We start from the raw sequence: 23,408 nt of genomic DNA, 5'->3' as shown, positions 1-23,408 counted from the left end.
GGAATGATTTAGGCAAACGAATCCCTAAACCCCAACGTGATGTTGACGCAGCAACTCGGGGATGATGAATGACACCCAACGAGGGTTGGTTGACTCGCCGTTACGCCGGATAATTGAATTCGACTTGGAAAATCAAGAAGAATTCGAAAACCCTCAAGAGAGAATAAAACTCACAATTTGATTAATGATAAAAGCTGAAAATTTCGGCCAACACAAAAGCCCTATATATAGTCAAAGACTAAACCTAATCTAATAAGGAAACAACTTAACTAACAAGCAAAAGAAGCCATAATTTCAAAAAGGGTTAATTGCATGAAAATACACGAACTTTAGTCGCAATTTCATTTTGCACATGACTTTTGAAACTTACATTTTTAATCATGAACTTTGCATTTGTTCCAAAATTTCCTTAAAATTGAGCTCTGGCAGCCGGAAAGATGACGTGTCTTCAAACATGCCACGCGTATGTGACACATCATTAATTCAAACGACGTGGCACAAAACGACGTCGTTTTAATACCGTGTTTCTCAATCCCCAAATCGAAAACCCTAGCTCCCTCAATCTCAGCCATTAGCGGCGGCGCTCTCCGCCGTCAAAGGAGAAGAAGGGGGAATCGACGGCGTGAACTGTGCGTCGTATTAGTGTGGGTGTGTGAGTTTAATTTCGAAGAGAAGTATCACCAATTTTGATTCCGGAAATTAGAGGAGAAATGGGGGATTGGTTGCGTGAAACCTTGCCGGAAATTAGAAGGAATAGGCAACTGCTCTGAATTTTGGGAGTGAGAGGAGTATCGCCATTCTGATTCCAAGCTCCGGCGCTGATATTGTAGTGGTTTCCGGTTGATTTTTGGACGGTCTTAGCATTAAAATCAGTAATTGAAGCAGCAGCAACAGTCTTAGCATTAAAATCCAGCCACTTTGCTGCCGTCGCGGCCGGTGACGATTTCTGATTTTTTCAGAGCTCATTGTAATGATGTCAAGGCGGCGTGAGCCGTTTCCAGCAATTGTGGGGTAGAGGCGGTTGTGGTTTGAGAAGAGAAAAACTTCCGGCTGTTTAAATGGCATCGTTTTACAAAACGACGTCGTTTCCATGTCTGCAAACTTCCGGCTGTTTAAATGGCACATGCCCGGCTGCCACATAGGCGACACATCAACCTCTCCGGTGACTGGAGCTCAATTTTAAGGAAATATTGGAACGAATGTAAAGTTCATGATTTAGAATGTAAGTTTCAAAAGTCATGTGCAAAATGAAATTGCGACTAAAGTTCGTGTATTTTCATGCAATTATCCCTTTCAAAAATCACAAGGCTGTCAAACAAGACCCTTATTTTCGAAATACAAAGCTGAAAACTATGGGCTAAAATCCAAAAATAAATAAATAACATAAGGTCTTCAAAACATATGAATTCTTCAAGCTTCAGCCCACTCGCACGTAATGAGATTAATTAAGCTTGGGCCGACTCCACCATCTCCGATGGGCCTCTTCATCAACTCTTGATCCCACACTTCTTGGACTAAGTTCATCAAGCTCTCCTTGAACTTCTTGGCTCGTGCTCTAGTGATTGGCCCAACAAGAACATGCACCGGGTCTTGCACCAACGAACCTTGGGTTGCATCACAAGACAACGCCAAACCACATATCTCAAGCAATAATGCAGAGTTCATAGCTGCAGCAAATTCAGATGGATTCAGAATGTAGTTGATATGTCAAACCTCCGAATTCTCCAGATACAAACATAAATGATTTGGGTTTTTTCAGGGCAATACAAAGTCTGCAAGATGATAAACCAGCCAAGAATGTGGATGATCTCGTAAAAAATGTAGGGAGTTCATTTGAAGAACTATCAGCACAAATACTCAACAATGTGTTTCTCACATTGCAAGGATGTTATGTAGAGATCTTGAAAGTGAAGAGGGCAACAATTACAGGATTCCACACATCAACAAAGCAAGACTTTCAAGGCTAGGTATACTACCTGACAGTATTCAAGTTGAAGAGGGTCTCGTGCAGGAGTATGTTGATTATTTGAAGCAACTTGAACTAGATACATGGTCAAGCTATGATCTTACCTCAGTTTGGAATTATTTTGGTCGTGACTAAAGGTGACTGATAGGACGCGCGCCCGTCGCCCGGCGCGCGGTATCAAAATAATTGTGTATGCCCTAGACGGACAGTACACGCTCCTATTGCTCGCAACCAAAGAATAGTCTTAGCAGCAAGTATAGGGTCGATCCCACGGAGAGTGAGGAACTACTTTACTCTTCGGGTGCACAAATTGAGTTGTCACGGTCTCAACCTGTTTATCTGCACAAGTAAACTTAAACAAAGATCAAATATAACAAGGGGTAAGGTTTTCGGTTAGGTCATAACTATTGTCAATATTTATTTCGGTCATAGGCATACTGATGATCCGTCCATGATCCGTATAGACTCAAGGCGTGGCCCAAAGACATTGGGGCGTTTCAAGAGGCTATACTTCACATTTAGGATGGTTGATCCCATTGTGATCACTTGGTCCGAAGGTCACACATTCCCCGGTCACAAGGCAGTGCTTCACTCCTCCTTAGATAGTAGTCATACCCGTTACTCACCAAGTATGACCCTCACCAACCTTCTCTCCCGAGGTCCCCAACTCCGCACTAGAGTGACACATGCCTCCTGGACTCAACTATTTCCGGTCTTGTCGACCGACCAGTCATAGACATGCTACGGCGCCGAGATTGCTTTCCTCGTTTGATAACCATGGCTTTATGCCTCGTCACAGTTGATGGATATTCTCTAGAGAAGCCCAAGACTGAGGAAGGACAGTGTATCCCATCAATCCTTTCCCCACCTTTCGGATCTACAACGTCTTTTGTTGACGTTGCTCAGCTACTCGGTCTTTGGTATACCGGTTGTTGTTCCTTGGTACACCCTGGCCTTTGCTTGACACGGACAGCGTTTTACCGAACGAGGGTCTCCCGCTAGGCCTCTACTGCCCATGATATCGAACAGATCCTTCCGGAACCACGAGACTCAACCGAAAGAACAAATGCCTCACGAATGTTTACATATTGACAACAATTATTTCCACCCCTTAAACCTCACCAAGGGAACTACTCACACATATTGGAAAACGTAAATGCGAAATAAAATAAACACATGAATGAAAGGAAATTTGAAATACTTGATATAAAAATACCTAAGGCAACAACCTTGGCTTTGTTCGTCACAACGGAATTGAAATACGAAAAACAAATAAAGTGTTTGGTGCGAAAAATGTAAAATGACAAAGTAAATTGTTTTCTTGGTGAACTAACTAAAATCTAAGTCTAGAAGAGCACTAAAAACTGATGTGTAAGTGTAGAAATTCGTTCCTCTAAAAAACTGCTCTCTAACTCTATGTAAAACTGCCCTCTGCCAGCCTTTATATAGCAGTTCGGTAAACCCTAGCCGGCAGACCAAATCTGGCAGATTATTTCCTTCCATATTTAGCTTGATCCTTGATTTGATTTGATAGCTAATGGATCTCCAGCGGATTTGGGGTTGATTCCACATTATTCCAGATCCTTCCATTGCTAGAATTCGCCAGAATCTTCCGGGCAATCTCCTCCACACGTCTTTCCATATATAGCTCCAGCTGCTGACTGCTGTTGACGGGAATGGTCATACTAGCTTCTTTCTTCGGTTGGCCTCATACCAGGTGGTACACTTCGAACGTTCCCGCGCCTCGAATGGTTCTGAGGGGTACTTCGCCGAGCTCTCTTCCTGGTTCATATGTAGCTCATCTGTGCTGACTGTGACTGCTGTTATGGCCTTACCAACTGCTTCCTTCGGTTAGCCTCACACCAGGTGGTACACTTCGGAGATTCCTGCGCCTCGAATGGTTCTGAGGGGTACTTCGCCGAGCTCTCTTCCTGGTAAGTTTCACTTCTGGAAGTTTGGATAGTTTTGTTCCTGTAATGCCCATTCTGACCACATTTCGTGCATATGCCCTTGACTGAGCCTTCTTCCTCCTGAATACCTGTTTTCTCCCCTAGACGACTCAAACAAAACAAAAGAAAGAGAAAAATAGGGCCAAATGGCCCAAAAGTCGAAGACGCATCAGTGACTAAACCTCTATAGATTACAAACATCAGTTCAGGATAATTCATTTTGATTTGTAAATTCTAGTTGAACTAGAATTCATGAACTGAGGGCTTTGCAACCTTTTTGTAATTAAAGTCTCAATCTAGTTAATTTTGCATCTTAGACTTCATTTTGTTTACAATCTCCCCAAATGTTAAACCTCCTAACTAGGAATTTTAACCCCTAGTGGTGGCTATAACATCAGTCACCCTTAGCACTCAACCACAAATTCACAACCATCAAGAGTGAACCACAAATTCGCAACCATAAAAAAATGAACCACATATTCACAACAATCGAGTTCACAATCATAGCAGGCAACAATTAAGGCTCAAATTCACAACCCTCGGGAATCACCATCACCGGGTTCAACAGACATGCAAATTCACATAAGGCAACACTCGAGTTCACAGTCATAGCAGTCAACAATCAACCACACATTCACAACCATCAGGAATCACCTCATTGGGTTCAACAGATAAATGGAAGAACAATACCTCAGAGGAGTTCAAAAACATTTAGACACCAATCTGGAAGCACTCTGAGATATCGACATTTCCTTTCTTCGGACCATCGATGACTCACATCATCAAGTGTAGTATCTGTCGGGCATTGAGGACTCTCAGATCCAACTGCAAGATCTCCGGGCCATTGAGTAATTTCAGATCCAAGTGTAGCATCTGCAGGGCATCGACGATTCTCAGATACAATTGTAGGACCTACGGGGCATAGAGTGATTTCAGATCCAAGTGTACTATATGCGGGTAGGGGTGTAAGCGAGCCGAGTCGAGCCAAATAGTGTCTTGCTCAAACTTGGCTCGTTTAGCTAATCGAGTTGTTTGCTTAATTATCGATCGAGCTTTAATAGAGTCGAATACAATGCCGAGCCTAATCGAGCTTATTTAATTTAATTTTTTATTTAAAATTTTAGTTATTTTCCTAATACATAAATTAATTTTCAAATATATAAGTTATTTTATTCACAAAAATATAATATATTTATTATTTTCTTGTAAATAAATGATGTTAATTAGATATTTAATCCAAATATTACTAATTATAGTATAAAATATAGTAAGACATTTAATGAATAATCTTATGTTTTTAAGATAAATTACTTAACGAGCTTGTTCACGAGCTAACGAGCCGAGTATCGTCATGCTCAAGCTTAGCTTGTTTAGCTAAGCGAGCTGTTAATTAATTTACCGATCGAGCTTTTATCGAATCGAACGTTAGCTCACGAGTAGCTTATCTTGTTTATAGCCCTATCTGTGGAGGTCTCGACGCCACCAGACTCACAGAACTCCGACGTCTCTGGGACCACCATGTACCATTCAGGTGGATGTTCACCATCTGCCAAGGCAACCCCTTCCTCTTCGTCGATAAGAGAAAGATGAAGAGGTTGCGATTCAGGACATTGCTCGAAGGAGTCTACACCCTCGTTTCTCGCAGAAAAATTGGGATCGATCTCCGTCTCCGGGACTACCGTATCAGAATCAACCAGGGAAGGGTTGAAACTCGTCTCCGGCGATTCAGTATTACCTAGATAAGCAAAGTAAGGTTCGAAATTTATCTTGGGGAACATCGTCCCAGAAGCAAGATCGAGCAAGGGTTTTGAGAAGCAGTGGAGAAGATAAAGAAGATCGTCCCAGATCACAAAGATCGTCTGTGAAGATAGAGAAGATGAAGAATGGGTTGCGGCTAGGGTTTTGATTTGGGTCAGAAATTCTTATAAACATGTACATGGGTGGTTGAGTGATTAATGGAAAGTGTTAGTAATTAATAGGGTAGGTGGATTAATGTGTTAAGTTTAATTTTTAATTAATGATTAATGATTTAATTAAGAAAAGATAGTGGTGGGCCGTCATGGTTTTTTTGTGAATAAGTGTAAAAATGAGGGATGAAAAATAAGGGGATAATTTTCAAAAATAGTAATGTTCATATTTTTTTGAGACGCCCCAAAATGGAAAAACGTTCATGTTTTTGTGGGACGGAGGGAGTAATACATAAAATACATGAATAAAAGATGATCAGATCTTGTAGATGTGTTATATTTAACTATTCACGATCTGACTAGCACGTGTTCATGTACTTATTTTATGTGTTTGTTTATGATTCTCAGTTCTCACTTGATCATTTATCTATACTAGTATTTAACCCGTGCGATGCACGGGCTACATATTCATACGAATTTGTAAATAAGTATTTACCAATCAGCACTTCCTCATTAGCATCTTCAATAGCATTTATGTAATACCCGGGCTTTTGATGACGTGTTTAATTGCTTAAGTTTGAGTAATTAGGGTATAGATCCCTTGTTTGATTTACTTTGTAAAGAGATGAGGAGTTATATGAAGTTCCCTTGTTATTTTTAAGATGTTGAGATGTTCTTTTGATGATGTTTGGATGATGTGAGATTTTATATCCGAAATTGAGTTTGAGCATTCGAATAATTCGAGATAATTATTTGAATGAGAACGGTGAACTCGGAAGTGAGATCTGAGTCCGTTAAGACGTTTTTGAAAATTTTGACTTTTTGACGATGAATAGTAAAATACTGCTATTTCGTCTTTTTGTCGACTTTCAAAATCTTACGTGCACGTCGTCGAGAAATATTCTTAGTTTTTCGATACGAGTCCAATAATGAAAGTTTTTATTTTTGGACGACGAGTGAATAGTAAATCGGGATTTCTCGATAAACGTGTAAATCTCGTTTATCAGAATTTCGAGAACGAGCTTGTATTTTCTATATTTATATAGAATTACGAGTGTAATAAAAGTGAGTAGGAGTTGAGAGGGCGAGTAACGAAGAGTATGGGTAGTTAGTCGTTAAAACGAGACGAGACGAAACGAGATATTTAACGACTAAATATCTAGGCCTACCCTACCCCTAACCACCCCCCAACCGCCCAAACCCACTCACTCACACTATATCACGTTGATATCAGCCACAACACACACACTAACACCTAAAACACACACACACTTCACGCATAACACCATTTTCTTTGGTGTTGGAGCTTTTGACCTCCGATTTGAGCACCGAGACGAGCGCCGATCATCTTTTCGATCACGTATCTAAGTAGGTAAGATCTCTACCTACGTTTTGATGGTTTTCTTTTCGATTTTCGTCGACGTCGAAAAACGTCGATTCTCGACTTTATTTTGAAACGACGTCGGATCGTCGTGAAATTTTAGTATGTTGTTCTTGGGTAGATGTTGAGCATGTTTAATGAAGGGAGTAAGAACGGAACGAACCGTAGCTATGAAACCCATGAGGGCAGCCCCGTTTTTCACATATTAGCTTGTCTTTCGATTTTTGTTTGATCGTTTTGACTTGATATTTGTGCTTAAGGGTATGCTAGAATCGATATATATTAAATTCGTATTTTTCCAAGCACGAAAATTGTATAAGTTTTTAGAGTATGATTATTTAAATTCGTGAAGTTTGGGACGTTGCATAATGAATATTATTGCGTATATGTGTTCTACGATATCACATGAGCATGCTAATTGATTTACAATTTATGGATGATAATTGTTGAACGAAATTAAAACTGGAATTCTGTCAAAATTTTACAGCCGTTTCAAGCTTATGTTTCGATGAGTTTTCATTGCTTGATGGCTCTGAAATTTTAGTATGTTTATCTATGATATGTGTATTTCGTCGCTGCAAAATTTCATGTCTTTTGGATGATGTTTGGTATTTTAAAGATATTTTGAAAAAATCCTTGACAGAATCTGTCAACTGTTGGTAGACTTCACAAAAACGTTTATATCTATTAATCCATGAAGGATTTTGCATCACCGTTTTTTTTAAACGAAACTAGACTTCAATACTTTTCTAAAAACATAAGATTTCGATTTTTATGACCTCTGAAACAGAGCAGTTTATTATTTCAAAAATGCCCTGTTCTGCTGTCATATTTTTCCAACAGTAAAAGTGTATGAGTTTCATTGTTTATTTGGCAGATCATATGAACGTTTTCTCTTGTGAAATTTTAACCAAATCTTCAAGGATACCTTTAGTTTTGGCTGATTAAATTTGATGGAATTTTATTAAGGTTTGCCTTGGTTTCTAATGGCCTAAACAAAATTGGCAGAAACTGTCAATCTTTGACAGCCTGCACTAAAAGAGCAATATCTCCAAAAACCTTTAACCTTTTTGGTTAACTACCATTTTTAGAGTGAACTACACTTCATGAAGTTTTTGAGATCAATTGGTATGAGAGTTTATGATGATTGAGTTGGTTGTTATGAATTTTTAAAGATGACACAAAAACAGCAAAACTTTCTAGAAAACAACTTGATTATATTTATTTTGATGGATGATACGATATGACTAAATGGTGTGAGTTGTGAGAGTTATGATTAACGCACATAAATGTTGGTATCTGACACTCGAACAATTGGTGTTGAGTATAAATGATAGTTTACTGATAAAGAGTTTTGATGATTTTGAATTGTTTGGTTTGCATTGAAAAGATGTCAAGATGTTAAGTTTTGAGTCGAGAGACGAGTTCACGTAGTGAGATTCACGCGTTGAAATCTCGTGGCTGACATTATATATGAATAGGTCATGCCGAAATAGTGAAATTAGAATTTGAGCATAGTCAATTCTTGTTGACCCGTGACTCAAATACATGCCTAATGGAAAGTTTAACTTTCTAATCGGTTAATTAGACGAGATGAGAGCGAATAGATCTGCTAAGAAAGTGGACTTTTCGATGTGTTAAATATTTCTTTTAACTGAAGCGCTGCTAATTATAACATAAGGATGTTATAATTAATGAGTAATGACGAGAGATAATAATTGTTATATTGATTAACAATCAAGAGAGATGAACATTAGAGATACTAATGTTTCATAAAAGAGATTAGATTATTAATCGAGGTTTCTTTTATAACTTCTCACCAATTCTTCATAACGATGAAGGTCCTTTTGGGAAGTAACGACTTGAGGGAGAGAGTGACGTTACTCATTGATACAGAGACGCAACGAGGTGGGCATTACTTTTACTATACGTATATAGAGATCCCCTGCGTGTCGTAGGCCTCTTATACGAACGAATGCATGAGATGAATTAACTGTTAATTTCAGTTTCATATATCTATCAAACGAGTTTAATGCTACCTTTGAACAAGTTATTTCGTGACAAATCTTTGAACTGGAAAATATTACAACTGTTGTCTTGCCATAAAATGTTTAAATTTTAGTATGATATCTATCTGCTTTGGCTTTGCCAATGATGCAATCGAATTCGGGTCCTGAGCAGTTGATAGCTATCCTGCCAGGACTAGTGTACACCAGTGACCGTGAGTCATCTAGCGGGTTGGCCGGTCAAGTGACCGTGAGAGGTGGCCACCTCTCCGGCACACAGTTTCAGATATGATAGATTACAAAAGAACTTAGTCTGATCAGACGAACTTTAAGAATCACAAATGAACTTAGTAAGCTTGGGCCTTTTTAGCGAAAAACTCCCTTGCTGTACTGATTATGATGGCATGACAATTTATAGTTTTGAAGCATGTATTTTTATACCTAGGCATACGTGCCCACTGAGTGCTTTTGTACTCAGCCCTGCATATGTTTTCTAAATGTGCAGGTTGAGCTGATGTGATGATGGTGCTGCAATGAGCGGAGTCTCCAGGGTTGTTAATAAATAGTTAACCTGTCTAGAATATGTCTTCATACATATGTCTAGCTACTTTCCGCTGCAAGATGTTGTTGATGTTATAGTATGTTATGTCATACTTTGAGTCTTAAGAGAATGGTTGCATATGATGTATAACTTGATTAATGATATTAATTAACTTTTATGCAGTCTTTCATAGACTGTTTTCAATTGAGTATTAATGAATAAAAATGACGAGTTTTATTAAGATGAGTAAGTTTTACGGCTATAAATGACGCCCCTTTTCTTCCCCTTCTTCTTTAACCCCATCCCTAGTCGTGGATCACTCGGCCTAATTATCCCTAGTTAGGTCGGGCTGTGACAATTTATCTCTTTGAAATCCTTGAAAATGAATTTGTGAATAGGAAATTCAGGATCAATGCATGCTGACATCTGACTTTTTGGGAACAACACAATCCTATATGGATTGTTAACAGTCTTGTTCCTGATGAAGTTGTTGTTTCTGACGAAGAAATGCCTAATCTGAACAACAGCATCTTCTTTCATGATATTTCTAAATGCAGCACACTGACTACGTGGTATAGTCAAGTGAATCCTTGTGCCCTATAATAATTTATGCACAATTTAGGACACACATAAAAGCTGAAGCATATAACATATGTAGTAAATATAACTTTAACCAAATATATCATTTTTTTCACATACCTGTATAAAATCTATATAACTATGTAACTAAAAACACTATAAGTATAATATCATAAAGAGGGTACAGTATTGCAGTTTAGAAGATTTTAAATTTTACTGCCAATTCAGACTTTTCTTAATCTAAACACACATTTGCCTGAAAAATATTGTATATGTTACACATAATGTATTTAATCTCTGAAATGCATCTTTTTAACTTGTGTAAATATTTTGAAGCTAAACAGTAAGTGTTAGGTAACATTAGCACAAAATGTTTGACATAAAGTATCACTTCTTGATGAACTACATCTATGAGCAATTTTAGAAAGTTTATTAATTACTTTTTATCTGCAGCACATCTTAAGAAGAAAAATAATAACTCCGCTGGACCATATGCATTTTTAATATAATAGATCATACATTAGCTACTTGATATAATACCTCACTATCATGGACAATACATTCAATAGATGATTGGTCCACTCCATACTTAGTGCCATAGCAACGAATACATCTCACTTTTATCATTGAATTTGTGACAGACGGATGCAAATCCACAATCTTCGTATATATAGGTGCCATTATGTCTTCAAATATCTGCAGTCATGCAAAAAAAAATATTCACTTAGTATTTGCAACATTTTGTAATATTTAGAATTTACATAGAGCATCTGTTCTACTTATAGCTAAAATACAAATATTTGAAACAGTCATCAGCTTTCCAACAAAGAGAATAGGAGTAAAGGTACAGGATAAAAACAACATTTTAAGTACTTATAGCTATAATAGAAATATTTATAACACAGGTTTTTCAGCAAAGACAACATGAGTAGAAGTATACAAACAACATTTTATGTATTTAAAGCTATAATACAAATATTTGTAACACAGGTTTTAGCTTTCCAATAAAGACAACAGGAGTAAAGGTATACAAACAACATTTTCTGTATTTATAGCTATAATAGAAATACTCCCTCCGTCCCCAAAATAAGTTCCTCTTTGGGGACGGCACGGGTTTTAAGAAAAAGTGGTAAAAGGTATGGATAGTGGAGAAAAATATGTTATAATTAGTATTGGGAGTGGTGAAAAGGTGAAAAAGTGAAAAGTAAGAATAAATAAAGTATTATTAGTGGTGGGGTAGTTGTCCAAAAATGGAAAGAAATAAAGAGGAACTTATTTAGGGGACGTCCCAAAAAGGAAAAAGAGGAACTTATTTCAGGGACGGAGGGAGTATTTGTAACACAGGTTTCAGCTTTCCAACAAATACAACAGGAGAAAAGGTATATGAACAGGTGAACAGATAATTCTTTCAGAATTATCTTTTCAATGTTAAAATTACTTGTTTCAGAAATATTTGGAACAGTACGTGATAAAACAAACTGTAATCTCTATTTCAGTTTTTTTTTTTCAAGCTGATCTCTATTTCACTTTTCAATGATATACAAACTGTGATCACATATTCTGTAAACAATGTTATACAGTGACAATGTTATGTGATGTATATAATAAAATCAAACACAAAAGATTATAGACATCTATCAAATATACTTTAGAATCTTGCATTTTAAAATCGAAAACCCTATTCTTTCAGAAAAAAATAAATAAAAAAAAAGATGCTTTGGAAGAGAAGAACAAACTACCAGCTAAATTTTTTTGAAAACCTTTTTGAAAATGAACATAGGAAATGAAGAGATTAAAACGAAAACCATTTTCTGAAAGAAACAAATTTTTGAAAGAGAATAACAAAATATCTGCAATTTTTTTTTACAAACCTTTTCGAAATTGAACTGAGGAAATGAAGAGATTCTGGTTCTATTTATAGGAAAATTCCAGACACAATTTTGAAATTTGAATTTTGGCTCCATGTTTGGGGCCCAAGTTTATTACAAATCAGATGCTTTTAATGCTCAAATCGTGATTATCAAGGCAATTATAGGTTAACAAAAAAACCTTTGAATATTAGCACAATTACACAGCAGACTTCTTCACAAACATAAATACATTGGTTAAAGAGGTGGACCATTTTCCCGCCAAAATGGATCCTAATGGCTCAGGCTGAGCTTTTATATATATATAGATAATATGATGTGATTCTTGTGAGAACTACAATTTTCATAAGAACTTGAGAACCATTCAAATTACTGCATTTGCTATGAAAAATATTGCTCCCGCTGTTAAATTTACTGCACTAAAAAAAAATCGCTCCCTCCAAGATTCGAACCCAAGTGTTGCATTCGTTCACCAAGATGATGCATCCACCATAAATCTTAGTGATCGAATCGTTGAAAATGATTCTTCATTCTTATTATATTTGATGGTTCTTACATGAATATCTCCCTATGGATATATATATATATATATATATATATATATATATTTATTTATTTATTTATTTATTTATTTTATGTGTTTGTTCATAGGATTTAATTTTCACCGAAAAATAGAGTTTTCGCTTGATCCATCAACTATCGATTTTTTCCAATTTATATATATATGGGTTAATTGCCTCTAAATTCATAAACTATAGTCAATTTCCGATTTTTTCCCCAATCTTTGAATTTCCTATTAAAATCCATCAACTATCAATTTTTTTCAATTTTCCCATGACGATAATTTTCGACCAAATCCGGTATCGGAACTATCCTATTTGGTGATATTCACTTAAAACATGGCAAAACGTGGCGTCGACGTGTGCAGTGTATGCTACATAACCCTATATGACATCGCTTCGTCTTGGGAGTTTTAAAACGCGGGGAAGAAGCTGAAACAATTTTCCAGTGTTAAGGGTATGAAAAATACGTAGCAGAGGAGATTCAAGCGCCGTTTCTCTTCCATTTTTTTGGGTGATCGGAGACGAAGGTCGAAGGTTGGTGTGCAACGGTAGAAATATAATAGTAACGTTGCAACGAAGGTCGAAGAGGTGCAAAAGAGCGAGGTAGGATTCGAGATGTAGTCATAAGGATCTTAACGTTGTACTCGGGATGAGATTTGAAAGTGGATGGTATCCACAACAATAGTAACATCGGAATGGATTGGCCGGCGTCCTCAACGTCAAAATCACGACGGGAAATGGGCATTTACACATCTTTTCTTGATTTCTGTCCAAATCGTGTTTTGTGGTGAAGCTGCCGAACGAGCAATTATGCGCCATCATTACCTGCGAAATCTTCAATTTAAGTAAATGCCAATTTTGTTCAATTCTTGCAAGATTTATCAGATTTCGTAGAGATTCGTCAACTGAGGGTTTGAGCGAGAACCTAATTTTATTTTAACAAGAACGCGCAAGAAACGATGTCGTTTAGGTAAAATAAATAACTATGTCGTTTCATCAAGTACCGCGTGTCCACGTCAGATAATTCTGATTCCACGTGTGTACGGATTTGGCCGAAAATTGCCGTCATGGGAAAATTGGGAAAAATCGATAGTTGATGAAATTTAATATGAAGTTCAAACGTTGGGGGAAAAATAAAAATTAAATTATAGTTTGTGAATTTAGAGGCAATTAACCATATATATATATATATAAGAAGTGGATTCTATGGATCGATATATACCCCAACTCTTATAATAGTATATAGATTCAAATATGGACCACACAATGTATGTATGTGGCGCACAAAGAGCATGCAAGGGTAAAATAAGAATATATATTTTTTTAAATTTATATATATATATTGTCGAATTTGTTTTTATTGCGCGGCCGCCGCTATAATTATACATATAATTGAACATAAATATGCATATATGTAAAGAAATACACGTATAACGTTGCATACAAATATGCATAGGACTATGCAATCTGTTGGGCGGCGAAAGCAACGACGAGAGGCACCTGACTGGTTTCATAGTGATTTGGTATTTGTGTGTAACGTTATGCATATATGTGTTTACATATATGTATATTTGTGTCGATTATATGCATGATTATGGCGGCGACGAGCAGTAGCGAGAGGCACCTAGTGTTCGCATAGTGGTATGCATATTTGTATGTAACATTATGCATATATGTGTTTATGTATATACATATTTGTATTCAATAATATGCATAATTATGGCGGCCGTGCGGAAAAAAAAAATTGACAAAAAAAATTAAAAATTATCTTTTTCGATTTCCAAAAAATTATTTCTATTCTAAACCTACATGCATTTTATCTTGCAAAGCCTATGTCACGTGTCGTGTGCTTAGTGCGCCACGTAACAAAATGTATGGCATATTACATTCCCGACTTAGATTACATTAAACTTAGAGTAGAAACCACAATTAGAGCATTATTTAATGGATATGAACAAAAAAATATGCAAGCAAACCCATCATACACTTCAAATGTAGGTACTTGTAGTAGTTCCCAAGGTCATGTAGGCTCCTTAGGAGGTGCTTTTACTTCCAACCACTTCGCTCAAGCCGCCTATTCATTTATGAATATACAAAGGAGTCATACTAGTAACGAATTAGATATATATTTGTCTAGTACATTTGCTTTCAAAAGTGTAGGTGGCGAACAATTCGACATCTTGAAATGGTGGTCCTTGCACGATAGGGAATATCCCATACTCGCCACCATGGCCAAGGAGTTATTCGCGGTTCCAGCCTCCACAGTCTCCGTCGCGCAAACATTTAGCCTTGGTGGATTTGTCTTGGACAAAAGAAGAAGCAACATGGATCCTTGAAACATGGAGGTCACCATGTTGCTTGATGGTTGGTCCAAAGCCGAGTTGCGAGCTTAAGAGAACCAATGGGATCAAGCCGACAAGAGCCCAAATGATGAATTCACCGAGTTTGAAAGATCTGATGCCCAGGCCTACGACTAGATAAGTTAAGGTAAGAGAACTACGTGGGCTTTGATTCTTCATTATTCAATAAAGATACATAGGCCACTCAATTTTAATATTTATATTAAAATTGAGCTCAAACCCTTTATTCATTTTTTTCCCTTGTAAAAAAATTATTTTCGAATTAGTATAGTGAATTAGTTAATAGTTAGTATTAGTTAGTTTACTTCTTCAATGTTGTAATTTCAATTTTAAAGATTGTATCCTTGTAATATTTTTTTTGTACATACATAGAATTCAATAAAGATATTAATTTTTATGCATTATTTTGATTGTAAATATTTTAGAAATACTTTTCCTTTATTGTATTTCAATATTTCAACATTTCAACACAAGTCATTTAATTTTTTTAAAAAAAGACATAAAATATATTACAAGTTATTATAAATTACATAAAAAACACAACATAAATAATTTCTAAATTTCTAAATTATTTATAAGTTATTATATTTTTATTAAATTAACTTAAGTAATTTCAAAATTTCAACACTTGTAAAGTAAAAAAATTTGAAATTTCAACACAAGTCATTTAACTTCATAAAAAAATACAAAAAAAGGAAGAACCGAAGAAACGCCAATTTGGCCCGGGAACTGGCGATTTCGGGCCCAAAAACCGATCCGCCTACAGAATACCAGGGCCAGTTACGGTTCACCATTTTGGTGAATTGGAACCGGCGGTTCACGGCCCGGTGGCAACACTAGTATATATACATACTAGTATGCCTCTCGTGCGATGCAAAAAAAATTATATTTCCTACGTCCCTCAAATAACTTCATATATTTTCTTTTTGGGACGTTCCCCAAATAATTTTCTATCAACCTAGCTTGCATCATTTACAATACTAATTATAATACATTTTCACAACTTTCAATACTAATTATAACATTTTTTCTCCACTATCAATACTTGTTAGGTCCGGAGGGTCTCGAATAGGTGTATGGGGGGGAATACACCTATAAGCTATTTTTCGAAAAAGAAACTTTAAATACAAACCGACTCAACCATTTTAGTGAAAGAATTTTATCAAAACAAGGTTGACGACTGATACTAAATACTCTTCAGTAAAGAGTTATCAGTTAAGTCAAAGACTTTAACTGATACACGTAAGGCTTCAGCCGAGTTTGTTAAACAGAGAGATGTTATGAATCTTACTGATTATCTAAAGATAGATCAGTTAGACTAATAACACACGCAGCGAAAAACTTTTGTTTCGAAATAGCCTGTGAGATTAATCACGTTGTCAACAGTTAAGTTTCTCTTTGCAATTAATCAGTTTTCAGTTTAAGAAAGTAAGAGCACAAGTAAGGAGGTAAATACTGAAAGTTGTAAATAACACAGAGATTTTTACGTGGTTCGGAAAACACTTCCTACATCCACGGTTGGTTGATCAGACCAACAACTTCATTGGGCATGTCCTTACGGGTGCACAGCAAACCGATGCGTGTGCTTACGGGTGCACAGCAAACCTGAACGTGTGCTTACGGGTGCACAACAAACCGAAACAACTGAAGAGCCTATCTTCAGTAGAGGCTCTTCAGTACCAACACACTGGGTTGGATTTCTCACTCCTAGCGCACACTGGGCACTAAGATCTCACGGAGACAGAACACTGGCCTGAACTCCTTTTCGACACAAACTCTCAATTCGGTCCGTGGAAAAGAGGTTTGAAAACTTGCTAACTAAACCACAAAGAACAAGTTCTCAGCAGTACTCAGTTTTACCTAGGCTTTGGATATACGATATTTGCCTAAGTTCTAAGAGAATATATGTAATCAGCAGTGACTGATTTTGGCTTTGTGATTCTCTTCTTCGATTCAAACTTTAGGGAGGTTTGGTTTTGCTGAGTAACGAATTCGGCAATGTTTCAGCTTATGTTGTTGAATCGGTTAAGATTGAAGTGATCCTCGAGCGCAATTTATAGGAGACGTCTTGAATAGATCCGTTGGCGGAGATGGTCTTCAAGATTTCTTCCGTTAGAGAGTAATTTGAACTTGGGCTGAGGCTACAATCTTCAAGGTTCCTTGTTTCGTGAGAACGGCTACTTTGAGGAGCAGAAGATGTGACATCTCTGAAAAGGTAATCACCAAAAGGAATGACCTCTGCAGAGAAAGAACGATCCTGAGATCTCTGCATTTAATGCGGCTGTACTTCTGGAGTGTGTGGCTTCCTTTAAACTTAGAGGTTCAGTCCGAGGAAGAATGTTTCGAAATTGATCCTTCAACTAATAAGTCAAATATCAGTATTTGACTTTGCCTTAATCGTTACATCAGTTGGCATCTTCAATCTTCAGTCTTCAGAACAGCAACTAAACTAGAAAAAGAACTATAACACTTGAGTTCGAACAGTTCTAGTCTATTACAAGTGAAACCTATTGATTTTGGTATCATCAAAACTAGGATTAAGATATTTCATTAAGTTCCCAACAATACTCTTAATACTTTTCCTTAAAACTCGTATCATCCTCTATTAGGAAGATACTTTGGGGGACAAAGAGAGTATATATTACTTTTATTAAATAATATTTGGCGTGGGCCCAACATTCCCCCTCCCCACCCACCCACCCACCCACCCACCCACCTGTCCTTTCTAAGCTAGCGAACTAGAGAAAATATTAGTATTTTTCGATATTAAAAGTGTCATTAATTTGTGCAAATGTATTAAAAATATTATTTATAATGAATCATTTATTCTATAAAAAACATGCCTTACAAAATAAAATAAGAAAATTTATTTAACAAAAAATTATGAACATATTCATATTAAAATGGTTATTTATAAAATTAATCACGAACTTATACTTATTTTGTAAATTTTAATCTTTTGCAAATAAAACCAAATACTTATAATTTTTGCAATTGAGATTTTCTAGTACAAATTTCAAATATAGTCCCTTCGTTAGATTGATAATAGCTCACTTTTATTTTTTGTTTGTCCTATTGATAATGGCCTATTTCAAAAAAGAAAATCACCTTGTCTCACAAAAAGTTGAAGGCTCTACCACTTTCTATCATTTTTATCTTTTAATTACTCTTTTTTCTTAATAGCCGTGCCGAATAGTAATGAACCATTATCAATGGGAATGACGGAGTATAATACTCGATGAATTAAGATTTTATAAAATAAAAAGTAAAAATAACCAACAAAAAAAAATCCTTGAAAGTACATGACAGATTATTATTAAATATGGCTTAAAATAAAAGAAAGAGAAAAAAGACCAAAAAACCCTTGAGAGCACAAGAAAGCAAACTAAGGGCCGAGGCTCATTAAAACCTTTTAAGAAAACCCGGAAGGGGAAAACCTTAAAAGGAAAAATAGTACTCGTCTAAAACGACAGAACTCGGCGCATGAGCGGAGAAGAGACATCTTCAGAGATTCCGGCTTAACCATCACCCCTAAGAAGCTCGGCACGAACACCGAAAAAAGAAACAAACAAGAGAACACTTGCAAAAGAGAAGACATTAGCCGGTTATACGCCGTCGCCAATGACTCCTCAGCCGCAAAGAAAACACCAAAGAACCACACAAAACATCCAACTATCCCAAAATAGTTCGCACATGACTGTGCGTGGACATGTCCTTGGCCACCGCCGATTTAATATCATCAATAGCAAAAGGCCACCATCCTTCCGTACGATCATTGTGAGCCATAATGTCTGCAGGTTGATTTCCTTCCTTGTAGTAGCCCGCTCTTTTATTTATTTATTTATTTTTATTAAGATCAGTGATTGCAATAATTGTTATATTGCATCTTCAGTTATGGTAAATCCAGTGTTTAGTTATCAACTAATTCAGCTCAGAAATCTGAATTTGATGCCATTGCGTGATATGATCGCAATTGAATTATTGAAGCATTCAATAATTTATTATCCAGTTTAATAACTGACTTAGCGAAGTCAAGTTATTAATTTATATGCGATAGAAATATTATTTCTATTATTTACTTGGAAGTCGTGATATAATTCCGAATTTAAGAACGAGTTAAATTAGATATTTAATTCGTAGAGAGTTATAACGAAGTGTCGTTATTTAGTAGAACCCAATATTTGTTTTACAAATACTTGATTAATTAATCAAGGCAAGAGATTTTTATTAGTCACCTCAATTCTATTTACTTACAATCATCATTTTTCTTTCACACTCCCTACGCTCCTACACTATCAATAGAGTATACAAAATCAAGAAATAAAATATAGATAGTACACGCATAGCAGCCCCTTTTCTTTAACTCTGCTAAGGTCATACTCTTTTCCCTGCAAAAGTCACAATTTAATATTTGAAGCATGCTAAGATACAACTAGGATCAGACGCACCCTATGAGTACTCCACTTTTCAAAGTCTCACATGAAATTCCACTATTAGTCAAAAAAAAAAATTATGGCAGCCACCAACCAATTTCATTTTTGTCAAAAATTTGCAGCAAAATTTCCACATTTGCTGTAAATAGTTTTCAAGTTTTGCGGCCTAATCTGCCTATAAATTGAGGGCTTCATAGTAGCCTGAAAATCACCAACTACGATTCCCCCTCCTTCCTTTATGCACCAAAAATCATAGAGAGTTTATTTCAGCTGCAATCTGGACCCCAAGAGGTAAGCTCAACTTAAACTTCTCCATTTTCTTCTTGAGTTCAGCCTGCAATGGTTAAGCAAAATCCACAATTATGTTTCAGTTTATTCATTCCTGAATTCATTAGCACAGCAGCCAACCAAGCACAAAAAAACACAGGTGATTGCTAATCTCATTTTACTCTAGTTCATGCTACATGATTTACACCAACATGATTTTCACAAAAGATTAACTTACGAAATCCAAATACCCAACTGTTTCTATTAAAGAAATACCTTGACCAATGCACCAAAAATCAAATCTTTACAAATCCGAGAATTTCATTTTGCTGTTTTGGTTTGGGAATGAGTGAAGAGAAGAGGGGGAGGTTGTCGGAGGCCCGATGCCGGGCTGACGATGATGCGGCGGCCGGCGCCGCATGAGTGGTGGCAGCCCGTGGCTGCTCACGGTGAAGGCAGGCGAGGCGGCGCGGTTTGAGGCAGGACGGTGCAAGGCGGCACCCGACGCCGCTGAACTCGGCCGAAGCAGGCGAGCGGCGGCGGTGGCGTTTCCTCCATGGCCGTCTGCCTTCGGACACGGGCGCGAGAATGGGGGAGGCAGATGGGAGGATGGTGAGAGAGAGAGAGAGAGAGAGAGAGAGAGCCGAGCACTGTTGTGAGAAAGAGAGAGATGCAATGTTGATAAATTAAGAGATAGTGTGTGCTGCTTTATAAAAAAAAAGAGGGGAGTCTCGATAAATAGAGAGAACCGATGATAGTGAGGTTAAAGAGAGAGAGAGATGTCGGTAGAAAGAGAGAGGTGTGAGAGATAAGAGTGATTTGTGAGAAAAAAATAGAGAGAACCGAGATTGAGGGATAGTGTGAGGATTTTGGGCTTTCTTATTGGGCCTAGTTCATTTTATTTGTTGGGCCGGAGATTAATTCATTGGGTCATCTTTTGGGCTTTCTTTTTGGGCCGAATTTATTTAATGTTCTTGGGCTGGAATTTATTTAATTTTATTGGGCATGTTTCAGATTTGTTTAGTTCAGCCCAGCTGTTAATTCGTCATTTGAGCCGATTAAATTGTCTATTGGACTAAGATTAATTCTTTCCAGTTCACATTAATTATTATTTGGACTCCTATTATTTAATAATAATGGGTCTCGAATTTATATTATTTGGGCTCCTACAATTTAATTGATTAAGTCCAATGAAATTTATTTAGTTAAGCCCAATGAGACTTATTAATTTAGGCCCCACTATTAATCCTAATTATATTTAATTAGTGATTTTTTTTATAAGTAAGTTAGACTAATTCAAGATGAGTAGATTATTAAGATTTACTATCTGATTTCATAAAACGAGCTTTAATCCTATAGTTGGATTATTATTAGAAATTTCTCGGTTTATTATCTCATAATAATAATTAACGGAATAAGAGTCATGCATAGTTATTTTATGCATTCGCATTTATTTGAGAATTTCCCTCGAATTAAAATCTTGTTTATTTTCTCGTATTAAAGGTCAAGCACAAGAGTTTAAGGCTTAGTCGTGAGTCTCGACTACCAGGTGGGCATTTATTATGCGTAAAATAAAAATGCTATTGAAGAACTATGCAACTCTCATGCTTTAAAATGCAAAATTTGATTTTTAAATGAGTTATGCTTTATTATGCTTAAATGAGTTAAAACTTTATTTCTCTTTATTATCTACACTTGTCACGCTTTAATAATTTACGCTATGCTATTTACGCTTAAATTACGACTTAAATTTTTATAATTTATTATTTATGCTTTGTTACGCTTTTAAGTGATTTACGCTTAAGTGAGTTACGCTTTGTTACGCGCCTATGTGGTTCATGCTTTGTTACGCTTTAATGCTTTATGCTTATTATTTAACGTCTATGTAAGTTACGCTTTAATGCTTTATGCTTATTATCAAATGCTTATGTGATGATGTTAACGAATTCGATTCCTGAGCAAATAGCTATCTTGCCAAGGAAATATATATATATATATTGCAACGCGACCGTGAGTCAATGAGACGTTTGACGGCCTCCCTCAACGGTACGATGCTAGCGTCTGTTGGGGGAGGCCTCCCTCAACAGTACGATGCTGTGTCCGCTGAGGGAGGCCTCCCTCACGGCGCGATGCCTGTGCTCGTTGAGGAAGGCCTTCCTCACGACACGATGCTTCTTAATAGGACTTTCGATGATGAAGAATGCACTCACGCTATTTATAGATTTGGAAATGTTTAGAAAGCAAAAGATTTGAAAGAAGACTCACGTCTCTTATATGATGTTGTGGTTTGTTAATAAAATGTTAAGTTTATATTTTAGTTTTGGCAACTACCACTAAGTACTATTGTACTTAGCCCTGCATATGTTTATGAATGTGCAGGTTGAGCTGTGATGGATGATGAAGTGTTGCTGAGTGGAGCTTTTGTCAATTTGAAATTAGGCTCAGAAAAGATATATGTCTGCATACATGTATCTCAGTTATGTCTTCCGCTGCAAACACTGATTATGTTTTGGTCAAGTCTATAACTATGTGAATTACTCTTCAAAGAAATATCTAATGCTTACTCGGGTTCATCGAGTATCCTTTTTAATTATATGCGTCAATCCTTCAATGTCTTAAATTTTATTTCAAGAATTAATGCTAGATATCAATGTCTATAATCAAGTTATAAATGAGTCAAATGTGCCCTTTCTAACCCCGCTTCTTAAATCCCTTCCCTAGTCACGATTTCCCGGATTAGCTATCCTTAGTTAAGGCCGGTCGTGACATTCCTGGTAGATATGAGTGACGATCAACTGAAAATCCTGTAAAAGGTGCAACGTATTCACATGATAGATTATGGACCTAGAATTTACAACTGAATAGTTAGTGTTGGTTGTGAATTTTAGCTTTAAATATAGTATTTACAACCAAGACTATTATTGGATGTGAATTCAAACTCTAATGTCAGAATTCACGACAAAGAATTGTTTTGATTGTAAATTCGAATTTTAAAACTAGAATTTACAATTAAAAATAATTTTTTATTTTAAATTCAAATTTTAAAGCTAAAATTCATAATTAGAAATAATTTTAATTATAAATTAAAGTAATACTATACTGATGATGAATTAGAGTCATACCATAAATGCGACGTGAGTCATTTAATATAAATCTTTTTTTGAAAGGAGTGAGTCATTTAGTATTAATTAAGAATATTATTTTACAATAAAAATGATCCGAAACAACCATGCATGCAACTGCACAATCAAATTGTTCCTTCGAAACAAGAAAAAGGCCCACAAAGGGCACTACTCAAATCATTCAACCTTTTCAAATCATGATATACTTAGAATTAACAAAAGGTTTTAATAATCACAAATTATTTATAAGGGTCTTTGATAGAAAATGTTAGAAAAAGTATATTTTCCATTATTTTCACATGTTTTCTATGATGGATAATTTTCTCTGGTCAGGCTGGAAAATTTATTCGGATAGCCCCTTTTCACTCATTTTCTCACGAATGTTGAGGGTGTGAAAATATTTTCCAACATTTCAATTTGTTTATCCATCTATTTCTAACAAAGTAAACACATGATAAAAAAATGA

General features: G+C 36.2%; 3 long non-coding RNA genes across 3 annotated transcripts; 2 read left to right on the top strand and 1 right to left on the bottom strand.

The window, feature by feature from the left end:
- Positions 1 to 7,065: 7,065 nt before the first annotated feature.
- LOC130990239 (uncharacterized) lies at positions 7,066 to 9,940 on the top strand. Its single transcript, XR_009090875.1, has 3 exons — positions 7,066 to 7,194; positions 9,045 to 9,111; positions 9,715 to 9,940. It is a non-coding gene; the product is annotated as an uncharacterized LOC130990239 (long non-coding RNA).
- Positions 9,941 to 19,300: 9,360 nt separating this feature from the next.
- Positions 19,301 to 20,577, bottom strand: LOC130990237 (uncharacterized). Its single transcript, XR_009090874.1, has 2 exons — positions 20,097 to 20,577; positions 19,301 to 19,887 (listed from the first exon to the last, which is right to left on the bottom strand). It is a non-coding gene; the product is annotated as an uncharacterized LOC130990237 (long non-coding RNA).
- Positions 19,708 to 22,522, top strand: LOC130990236 (uncharacterized). The gene is made up of 4 exons (XR_009090873.1): positions 19,708 to 19,844; positions 19,925 to 19,980; positions 21,324 to 21,369; positions 22,200 to 22,522. It is a non-coding gene; the product is annotated as an uncharacterized LOC130990236 (long non-coding RNA).
- The last annotated feature ends 886 nt before the right edge of the window (positions 22,523 to 23,408 follow it).

Source organism: Salvia miltiorrhiza, chromosome 6, assembly GCF_028751815.1.
Source record: "Salvia miltiorrhiza cultivar Shanhuang (shh) chromosome 6, IMPLAD_Smil_shh, whole genome shotgun sequence".
NCBI lineage: Eukaryota > Viridiplantae > Streptophyta > Magnoliopsida > Lamiales > Lamiaceae > Salvia > Salvia miltiorrhiza.
This window is presented reverse-complemented; position numbering and strand designations above follow the sequence as displayed.